This window comes from Crotalus tigris, unplaced genomic scaffold (assembly GCF_016545835.1).
Source record: "Crotalus tigris isolate CLP2741 ecotype Arizona unplaced genomic scaffold, ASM1654583v1 scf7180000017666.379230911805:20528666, whole genome shotgun sequence".
In the NCBI taxonomy this organism is placed as follows: Eukaryota; Metazoa; Chordata; class Lepidosauria; order Squamata; family Viperidae; genus Crotalus; species Crotalus tigris.
Genome location: NW_024096552.1, coordinates 3,073,874 through 3,085,661, shown reverse-complemented (window position 1 = coordinate 3,085,661; position 11,788 = coordinate 3,073,874). Strand labels below are relative to the sequence as shown.

The following is an 11,788-nucleotide window of genomic DNA, read 5'->3' as shown; positions in this document are numbered from 1 at the left end:
CTTGGCAATAGTGGCTGGCATAAAGAAATTCCATGATTTCTTATATGGCCGTCACTTCACGGTCTATACAGACCACAAGCCGTTGCTGGGGTTGTTTACAATGACCAAACCAACCCCTCACATCATTTCCCCCCATATGCTGGTCTATTTTCCTGTCAGCATATGACTACATACTCATTCACAAACCTGGCAAAGAAATGGGCCATGCAGATGGCCTCAGTAGGCTACCTCTCACTCACATAGAGGCAGATCCTGCCCCTGCTATTAATATTCTTTCTATTCAGCAACTACCTGAATCTCCCCTCAATGCTAGGGACGTGGCTGCAGAAACTGCCACTGATCACACGCTTGCACGTGTGCTGACATGGGTGTTGTCAGGATGGCCTGACACATTTCCAGATGCTACATTTCAAAGTTTTTGGATTTAGATTTTTGTCTCATAGTTACTCCATTCAAATCTATGCTTGATTTAACATCTAGTTCTCAAACTTTCCTAGCACTTCTTCTAGTATTTGCATGTAAATGAAATCTCATTCCATTTTTTTCTATTATTACCCCTTTGGCCCTTTGCCCTTCTTGATCACTAACTTTATTGTATCTTCTTTCTAGATCTACATTATTACTATTTAAATAATAAAATAATAAAAACCACTTCCATTGTTACCCTCTAAGAATAATTGGTTTTCCTTGCCTTAAAAGTTGCTGTTAAAGTTGCTAAAATACTCAGAATCTGGTTCCAGTTGAGCCAAAATGCTCAGGAGCATCATCTCATTCACACACAGAGACTCTGCTTGTCTAGTCGGTTCTCTATGTAGAATCAGCGAAACTCTGCACATTATTCTTCATTGGCTTGGCTCTCTGTACTGTAGTAATTGTATTCAAAATAATCAATGGCAGTTCCTTTTTCTTTAATCCTAATGAGATTAGATAATCAAGACATATATTAAAATGACAAAAATATTTAGAAAAGTATTCACTTACCCAGGGTATTTTAAGGCTCTGAGAATCCAGGATAAAATGTTCATTTAAACTCCATCCTATTTCTTCTTCTGTTTTCAGTAGTAATATGATTCTTTTTTACATAATATTTTGGCCACTAAAGTCAATGGTTCAATTAATAGCAGCACATGATAAAATCCAAACCAAATAAATGAACCTTGGAATTATTGGATAAATTTCACTGCTTTGAATAAGAAGTGTTTATCCAGCTAAATATTTTGCATGTTGGACCATTCTATGAACAACTGCCCTCAACACCTTGCTCCTAAAAACAATCAGGACTCATAGTCAAATTCTTACTTCAATTTTAGTAAATAGGGTTCTAGATGACAATTAGATGATATAAAAGTTTAAGGCATATAATCTCTTCCTCTGCTGCCCATAACTGGAAAGCTGTCAGATCATACATTTCCATAAAACTGAATCAAGAAATCCTTTCATGAAAGAACAATCCTGCATTATCTTCTGAATGGCATAATACCATTATTCACACCGTTACCCTTACTAAATACAAAAACCAAAACACCCCTCATAGTTTTATTCAGTTATATATATTCAGTTAATGATGGCTCCATTTCAGTATGACATAAAGTGGAACACACAAGGCATTGGGGGGAAAAAATATCCTGCTCAGTATGTGCTTTCTATGTGTTTCTTAGTAACAAGAGCAAATGTACCCAACCGTAGATGAAGATACATATGGCAGATATTACAGAAGAGGACTGAGGATTATTTCACAGCTATGGTATGTAAGGAGAACATTTTTCTTCCTTCCATCCATCACAAGAACTAATTACAATGAATAAAATTAATTATAATGAGAATTGATGTAGTTGATCCAAAATGTCTCCACAAACACTCCCCTTAAAATGCACGGACAGGATATCTCTTTCACTTTGTTGTTTACTGCAGAGGGGGAAATCTCTTCTAATAATGCCTTGTCTTGAAAGATTCTGACATCAACTTTCTACCACACTGCCTCCCTTTTTAAAAAAAGAAAAAATAGGGGATGTTACTACTGTCCTAAACTTGCATCCAGCTGTTTAAAAAAATCAGCTTGAGTTAATACAGGACACTGTCTGATTTGCATTGTTAATTTGGGTGGAATGAACAAAAGTCAAATAAGGCACCTGAGAGGCCACATAGGGCAAATGCAGGAATTGCCACCTCCTGAGAGGCACTTACACCTTGAGGTTTCAGTATAATGGTAATAGTGATGGTAAATTTCCTATTGTTATGGCCTCAAAACGTTTTATGAGAGAGACCCTAACATATCCTTCAACCCTAGCATGATTATGAAAACAACAACAACAACAAAGACATATTTAAATTTCAAATATATTTTCTTTACAGGACTTGTTCATATTGATATATAGATATACACAGAGAGAAAGAGGTCGAGATAATAATAGGCAGAAAGAAAGAGGAAGAGAGACAGAGGTACACAAGTGGTGCACACATACATGTGCCCCCTTCACAGAAACAAATGAATCTTCCACTCCATTGTTAATTGTCTGAATCACACCTCACTTTTTCTGCCTTTTCTGTCCTTTCTTGTCTTGTTGCTATTTTTTTTTAATTCTAAGTTGAATTGAAATCTGAATTGCAGGTCCAAGTTAGTTCTTGGTTGGCTACTTTGCAAACCTCCCTTTCTTTAAGTTGGAGTCCCATTTGTATAAGTTCTCCTCACGTACTGAAGAAAAGTGTAGCTAAGGATATAAACTGGAGACTTAAGGATTATTGTCTTTTTTCTTTCCCTCAGCAAGGACACTATCTGCTAAGATGACATATCAAAAATTAATGAAAAAAATCTGTCCAAAATGTATTCATCAATAACAGAAGAACCTTAGAAATAAAAGTTATCAGTCCAGGCTTGCCTCTGCCACAAAAACAAGTGGTACCAGATACTTCCAGATCAATTTGCCCAACTTGTAAAAGATCACTGAGCTTCTGTGGCCAGCTGAACTAGAAATCTGTGGGTTGACTTTCTTTCTGTGTGACTCAGTTTGGTATGTTTCAGATGAAATTAGATATTCATTTTTACCTATCATTTAAAAGTCCAAAATACATCCTTTCTCTCATAAACCTAAAAGAAAGAGATATTCTATCACACTCTACTTGGAAACTTATAAAGCAAAATCTTAAATCTCACAGAATAAACATGAAACTCGGAAATCTGGGCAAGAAAAAAAACAAGTACTAGGAAGCTGTGGGGCCCATCCAAGAAAAGGCTGCTTTGTCAGTCCACTTGACTCTTTCAAGGAGGATCAGGAGACATATTTGTTTTCTGATCATGTAACAGGAAGGACAAAGAAAGGAGGAGACAGAAGAGAAAGAGATGGGAACAAACTGTCACTGAGCTGAAGCAACTTCCCCTCAACTACGCGTATTCTCAAGCAATAACAACGCTATCTGTATTATATACCCAAGAATACCCGTCATCGAAGGGAGCACAGTCACCAAGCCAACCTGGCTGAGTCTTCTTCAGCAACCCCTCACAGGTGAAACGGCCCAGTTAATGGATCTTGGCCTGCAAGAGAGACAGAAAAGAAAGAGGCTTCGGACAGAGGCAAGCCCTCAAGGAATTCCCAACACAGAACCCTGGGTCAGCTATTTAGTCTGAATGCCACAGCCAACAATAAGAAAGAAAAAAAAAATCATCAACAGCAGTCATCTTAATTTCCATATATTTAGTTGTCATTAATGAGGACCATAGAGATGCAATTCTTTGCTATGTCCATGAGACATGAGGCTACACCATGGCTGGCATGAACTTGAATCCAAGACTACCATAACACTGTGACTTCATTCTCCACCTGTAAAATTTCAAGTTAATCTGACATGAAAATAAAATAAAGAAATATTGTTTTATCTCAAAATTTTGGATGGAATGGTTTCTAGATCTAACTTGCTCTAAATAATTTCTCCAAAATCCTTAATGAAAACTCAGATTAGCAGACTTTAGTGCAAAGGGCTTCAGGTGCCACAAGTAACGTTCCCATGGTATATATATCAGTTTATGTCTTTTGTACAATTGCATAAAATAATGCAATTTATGGAATGACATTGGCACAGATGACATATTCTTCACTTGGGATGAATGGACACCCCTTAAGTGTTCTGTTAAACTCTGCTTTCATTGTATTCACCACAAACTTATATCATTAACTGTCATGGGTTCCAAAAATCTTGGGAAGTATGTAATTTAATATAGAGAAAGCCACTAAAATTCAATCTCCTAGGGTGGAAATTCACAACTTCTACAAAAAAGTTAAAATAAAATTTACTTTCAAATTAATTACCATGAGCAAAAAGGAACAAGTATGCTTATCCTTACTGTCATCATTCTAGCAATAGAAATATTTACTGGTCCCCTCTTATTTCTTTACAATCTTCCTTATGCATGCTTTCAATATGGAACCCATTCTTCCTGATATTCTTTCTGACTTTTGAGCAGATATTTAAAGTGGAACTCATCTAAAATACATTATACATAGTGAGGAGAAATAGAATGGAGTTGATATGAATGCATGCAGGACATCTTTTGCATCAAAATGGTCAACACGGATTTACAGAGCTGTGGTATATAGTTGTTAGTTCCAGCACAATTTCTTTCTTTTTGCCAAAAGCTTTTTGATCCATTTCCTTGAACAGATGCATGGAATAGTGATGTATCTCAGGTTAGGCCTGCAATAAAAAAGCATTCCCAACAAGGTACTGACACTACAAGACAGTCAAAAGGTTTCATTGTTGCACAAGCAAAACAACAGGCAATTAAATTATACCACAAGTTCATCACTTATGATCTGATCTGAATAAAAGAGAAGGAGAATGTCAGTAACTTCTGCAACTTAATGGTGCACAAAGAACTCTAAAATCTGGTACAATGCCACACCCTAATAAAAAATGACAGGTATCTCTCTGGTCAGATATGACTGTCTCTGGCACAGAAATTGACCACATAGACAAATGGAGGATGGAAATAAAAGTAGGGCAAGAAACTAACACTTAGGGCATTGTAACCCTTTGAGCACACACATCCCCATCAGCTTCTGCAATAGAAGTCTTACAATGTGATTTCACCTGATAGGCAATAGAGCAGGACACTCATTTTTAGATGTATTCATGCAAAGTTTAAAAAAATGGTGCTCCTCTTAATTGCACAGACCAGTCTGCAAGCATGTCCAGATGCCCATTGAAGATAACTCACTTCATAAAGCTATCTAAACCAGGTTTTATAAAGGTTCTTTTGAAAGCATGGAATTACATGAAGCAGAAAACCTTCATAGTTGCCTTTCTCATACCCCCAAATGACCATAGTTGTAAAGTGTTCAAAGCAGTGGCTTAAATGTGGAGGAGAGTGGCTCTTTAACTATCTCTTGAACTGAATCCAGACACTCAGAAGGAATTAGGACACTCTGGGAAGTCTTTTCTGACAATTTTAAGACCTTCTGGCCTTACAATGGCACCACCCACACACAGATCATGAACATAATACTTATATATAGGATGTACAAAAGTGTTTGTACTTCCTAGCATTTTGTTCTGCAAATTTCACCATTCCCCATGCTTTACCATATTTCTGATTACAATGTAAAGATGTGTAGCGAAACTGACCCCTCAACATACACATTTTATGCAATATCATAGAGGAGCACCATGACACAAATTCTTTTATGCACAATATTCTAAACCAACCTTTTATAAATGTTGATTTGAATTCCTCTTTTACAGTTGTAGAAATTGAGGTAGATAAGTGATTGGGCCAGAAAATTCCTAGTTGCACCAGATCATCTCACCTTTTCTGTCAGATCAAGAAATGGGAACTAGAATAAGGAAAAGGAAGTGGCTTTTGTGGCTGGCAAATGATACAATATGAGAATTAGATCTCCTGAGTTTGTAGCTTTCACAGATATAAAGTATCCCATTATATCTTTTCACTTCCATATAATTCTGTTTAAATCTCTGTTGTCAGAGCCCCTAAAAGCAAAATCTTAGGAATATCTGCTTCTTGTTTGAAGCTTGCTTAGTGTTTGAAGTCCAAAAGGCACATGTTTGTACACACAGACCCAGAATTGTTGCTGCCCAGTTCCAATTCATGCATACATTCCTGTCATGTCTATACCTTGCCACACACTCTTGGTGACACTAAAGCAGATCACTTTATCCTGTTGCTTGGCCCTGACAGTAATAAAGAATGAACTGAATTGCAGGCCAGCTTCCTACTTTGCTGCTACTGTATTTGCCACGGGCTGTTTTACCTCCAGCACCAAGGACAGCTCCCACAAGCCTCTCTTAACCAAAGTAATAATTGCTGAGTGCCTGGTGGAAATCTGTTGGCGTTGGCAATGAATTCCATTAATGGAGGGCTCCAGATTGCAGCTCACACATTCAGTCTGTTCTACTGGTATTGGAAGAAGACTGCACCAGGCAAAATGGATTGCAAACCACAGAGATACCAGAACCATACACTAGTACAATTGGATATGCTTAGCTATGGGTGGAAAGATAAGCTTTCATTAACTTTGCACTAATACATATTCCTAACTGAGTTTAGTTCAGAAGACAGCATATATTTTTACTTGGATGATAGGAAATGAAAGATAAGTAGACAGAAGAAAGCCAGATTTCTATGCCTCATATACATTTGACAGTACTAGCCATGTAATCTTTCTCTTGATAATACTTAGATGAATTTTCTTTAAGTGACTCTGAATGCAACTTCTAATATAAGGTTTTCCTCCAAAAACAAATCAAGACATTTATGGCATTCCACTTTTAAAAGATATTGTTATTAAATGCATTGACAATAATACTTTTATAATTGAGAGACTGATTGTATTGTATGTATCAGTTGAAAAACTATATGAATAAGCATAAACACTTGGATTAGAATGAGTGCCTGTTTTTGTATGAAAGATTACCCCACAGAGGAGTAAGGAAATTGTTTCTTAGGAAAACATACATGCACACATATACACAAACACCCCACAATGTGATTTTTCCCTTGTATCCCATATTTTAACTCACCAGAGGCCTCCAAGGCAGTTAGTTAGATGCAGAAATTATCAGGTTTTAAAAAATACATCCCATGAAAAACAAAACAAAAAAAATATTTGAAATATTGGGTACACCTTTAATTTATAATTATAGAATAATTATTGGGTGGTAAACCTTCCTGTTTAAAAGCTCAGCTTCCTAATAAAAAATATACATACAATCTGATGAGCTGAGATGGGGAGGGAGCAAAAAATCACAATTCAATCATTTGTCTCCCCCTCCCTGAAAAAACTCCGTGTAATAAAGAATGCCTGTTGAAAAATCTGGTAGAGGAAATATTAACTAACCCTCAGCCCTGAGAAGAGGGGGGCAAGAAAAGTCAGTTGAGGATTATTATAAAACGACACCAAAACAACACACACCCAAACAAAAGGAAAGGATGTAGCGGTGAGAATACATGGAAGGAAATGTGAAGGTGGTGTGTGAATGTGTGTGCGTGGGGGTGGGGGTGAGTTTGGCAAGCCCCGCTTTTTCCCCCTTCTAAGCTGCCACACCTTAGTTAATGACATCTCGGTAGAGAAGCCGAAATACATCACTGAAACTCGTCCGGTCTCCAACGCTCAAAGAGTAAAGGCAGCGAAGGAAGCCCGAACGGTCCCGAATTCCGGAGGCTTCAAGCAGAAATGCCGCCTTGACGGAAACAAGAATATAGAGAGACCAGGCAGCCCTCGACTCACCCGTGTGCTTCTCTTTCCTTCTCTTTTCCACCGCTCCGGGAGAGCTCGCTTTTTCCCAGGGGCTCCGTTCGCCTCTTGCCCCCCTGGTCCCTTTTCTCTTCCCAGCTGAGGAAAGCTCTGGATTTCTTTTGGAATCCCATCCCGATGTGTAGGAATATCACGCCCGCCCCGCACTCCCTCCTCTTCCCTCCCCTTTCCATGATCCCGGCGAGGTTCCCTCTACCCCACCCACCCGGGTCCACAAACCTCCATGTTTCTGGAGAGAGAGCCGCAACCTTTCGCTCCCAGCCGCGCCGCCGCCGAGCACAAAGGGGTAAGGCAGCCGGCGGAACCTTCCTTCTTCTGCGTCTTGACCGACCTGCGGGCACGGCCTACCCTCGAGCACCCCCACCCCACCCCAACCGGACCCCGGCGACCGTTCTGCTGCCCCCGACGCCTTCCGCCGAGGAGGAGACCATCTCCCGGGGCGCGCAAGGGCCGAAGCCCACCGCCCATTGGAGATGAGAGGAGGGCGGTGAGACACCGCCGAGCCGAGCGAGTGGAAGCCCAGCCGGGGGTCAGTGCTCAGGCCCGGCCCAACCTCGCCTCCTACTGACCGCGCCGCTTCTCAGGCTGGGCTGGGAAGCCGTGGGTAGGGCCAGGTGGAGCGGGAGCCGCGCAGGGCTGCCTAATTGGGGCCGCCGCCCGGGCGATCCAACGCCTCAGTCGCTGCCGAGGGTCAGGGCGCCTGAGCCCGCCCAGCTGACCCGAACCGGTCCTAACCTGGGCGGAGGAAGCATCCGGGCGCCTTTAACTGAAAAGGCCCGGATCTCTTTCGGCCCGTTCCCACGGAGGTTCTGCACGGAAATGATCTGGAGGAACCAGTGCAAAAATTGGAGGAACCAGTGCAAATTGAGATGGACGCCGGGGGGGGGGGGCACAAGGGGACCGGGGCAATGTTGTTGGTTTCACTCTTCCGGGTTTGAATGTGAGGTCTTGGAAAATGTAACGCTTTACATTTCCTAGTCTTCTATTTTGCATTTCGGTATCTTAAACCTGATATCATACAGACTGTCAGTTATCCAATTACGTCAGTTAAATGATGATGAATAGTGATGAACGATAAAGATGATGAAGATGAAGGAAGTTGAGGAAGACATATTGGCCATGAGGAAAAAAAGAAAACCCACAGAGGCAAAATTGTTATAAGGCCAATTAAAATTTTGCAAAGTAACAGTAGCAATTGCATAGCCAGGGTATTTAATGGTTACTGCAAATAGCCACTAACTACAGGGCCAATTGTGTCTTTATATTTGCAGTTGGTGGAGAGGCTGCTTGCGATCTTTCTGTAGTATAGTTACTTATACTGTATATATTTGTATTGTACTTGGAAATTTGTAATTACATTCAAATTATAAGCATAAGTAAACATATCTGAACCATAGATCTATTCTAAATTTCTTTGAATAGCTGTATATTGGTAGCAATATTTTTCAAAACAGTTGATCTGGGGCTGGTTGCAAGCGTCATCTCTCTGGCCTTACTGCATATAGCTCCCCTATTTTGATAGGTGTGGCCTCGTGTTTGATGCCTGTAATGAAGTGAGAAAAGCAGGTTACTGACTTTCATAAGTCACTACTTCCCCAGCCCAGCATCCATGTCTTGATGCTGGGCTGGGGCTTTTCCCTGATTAGTGGTGACTAGAAAGTGAGAAGATGACAAATCCAGAGAGTTCACCATATGAAGATAGCAATATCAATAGCACTTAGACTAATCTACTGTTTCACAGTTCTTTACAGCCCTCTCTAAGCGGTTTACAGAGTTAGCATATTGCCCCCAACTGTCTGGGTCCTCATTTTACCCACCTCGGAAGGATGGAAGGATGATTAAACCTTGAGCTGGTGAGACTCGAATTGCTGAACTGCTGGCAGCCAGCAGTCAGCAGAAGTAGCTGCAGTACTGCATTCTAACCACTGCGCCATCTCAGCTCTTATATGGGACAACATAATTCAATTGCAAACCAAAATAAGGCCAATAGATATGAGGACAAAGAGTTTTATGTAGCAGTTCACACATATACAGTACACGCTCACAAATTCTTAATATAGAGAAGAATGCAGTGAAAGTGTCTTTTGAACAACCCCCACTGATAACTATCTGAAAAAAACCTTATTTGGTACAGCGTGCCTCTGCAGAAAAATCTCCCTACTACCTGGTCAGAGCTATCTACCTGTCCCTTACTCTGATGCCTTTCAATGACACCCACCATTTCTTTTGCTTTATGGAAACAGAGACTGGTGTACACACATTCTCTTGCTGCCCAACTTCTGTCAAGAGATTACCCTGCTGAGTCTCAACTCTCCACTCCTGGTTTCCTGAGTTCAGCAGACATGGTGCTGAGACACTAATTACATTGTCACAGATTCGGTGTTTAAATTATTGATGTCAAAGCAAAGGCCTTTGAAGTGTTCACCCCTCCCCCTTGATTAAGCAGGGACAAAGGTCATGAGGTCTGCCTGCTCCCAGTACTCTCATATCATTGCTCTCTGGAGCTGACAGTTGGCTTATTTCACGTATTGGAAAGTCTGGTGAAATCTAAAAAGAAGATCTGAAGGGAAGAGGAGGAGCTGTTACTTCCCATACAGAAGAATAGGAATAACTGCAGACTATATGATTTCTCTTGTCATAGATTACAGAATACAACACTCACCTATATTATAGGCAGACAGATGGAAAAGGAAGGAAAGATGCAAGGATATATTCCGTGATGAAATTTGGGGGCCTTCTCCACAACTCTGTGGAAGAGACCTCTCCCAGTACACCTATCCAGCCTTGATGAATATATATCACTGGGGCCTGACAGATTACACCCCAGAGTTCTGAAAGAGCTGGCATATATTATCTCAGAACTGCTGCACCACATCTTTCACAAATCCTGGAGCACCGGGGAAGTACCTGAGGATTGGAAAAGGGCTGATGTGGTCCCCATCTTCAAGAAAGCGAAAAAAATGGACCAGGAAACTACAGACCAATCAGTTTAATATCAATACCAGGGAAGATCCTAGAAAAGATAATCAAAAAACAGATCTGCGAACAACTAGAAGCAAACAAAGTCATAACTAGCAGCCAGCATGGGTTTGTTAAAAACAGATCATGCCAAACCAATCTTATCTCATTCTTCAACAAAGTGACCAAACACATTTTAGAATTATGGACTGATCTAAGGATTAAGCTCTCGTGTTAGAAATAAGAAAAATGGGTGATTATTAGAATATATATCTATATAAATAAAAGTGTAAATGTTCGTTTGTTCAAAATCTTAAATCTCTGAAAGTTCTTCACTGATTGCTTTGAAATTTTGACACATTGTTGCATTTGAATACATGCATGTTTTTATATATCTATATTATATAGATGTAACACCTGTGACCAGTAAAACATGCTTTTTGTGAAAAACAGTGCCATCTGTTGGACATAAAAGCAACACATGCTACAATTTCAGACAATTTCTATATCTGCACAGACAATGGAACAACAAAAAATATTGTATACCCACAAGCATTGTGAAATTAAACATATTACAAACGTGCACTTTCTCTTTTCTTTCTTTTCCATTTAACCAGACTGAGCCACAGCAACACGTGGCCGGGAAAAGCTAGTATTAAATAAAGTAAGAATGTATGTCTTGGAATAATAGGTTTATATGTATGAAAAGTATTATGTAATGGAATGAAGAAAACTGAAGAGGTGTTCTAGATCAGGATTGAACTAATAATGAATTGAATATTATTTTAATAAGATGATATGTTTTATCTGATAATATGGATGTTATTAGGTCTGATAACTAATTGGATGAAATTAGAACCTTGTCTAATGGACTTAAATGATTTAATGTTGAGATTATTGTGTTAGCCTAAGAAACTGATTGATTGATGGATTAGATATGTATAGGATAGATTAATATTTTATTTTAACTGGGAGATAGTAGTCGAAGGAGGAATAAATAAGATTTATGATGAAATTAAAGAATTAGGATAGATTTGGAAGCGATACCTGAATTGATAATGTGCTTA

General features: G+C 39.7%; 1 long non-coding RNA gene across 2 annotated transcripts; it reads right to left on the bottom strand.

The window, feature by feature from the left end:
- Nucleotides 1-308: 308 nt before the first annotated feature.
- LOC120305095 lies at nt 309-8,632 on the bottom strand. Of its 2 annotated transcripts, none has more exons than XR_005555920.1 (3): nt 7,983-8,632; nt 5,698-5,825; nt 309-3,529 (listed from the first exon to the last, which is right to left on the bottom strand). It is a non-coding gene; the product is annotated as an uncharacterized LOC120305095 (long non-coding RNA). The 2 variants fall into 2 exon arrangements; XR_005555921.1 differs by having other exon boundaries at nt 5,698-5,803.
- Between the last annotated feature and the right edge of the window lie 3,156 nt (nt 8,633-11,788).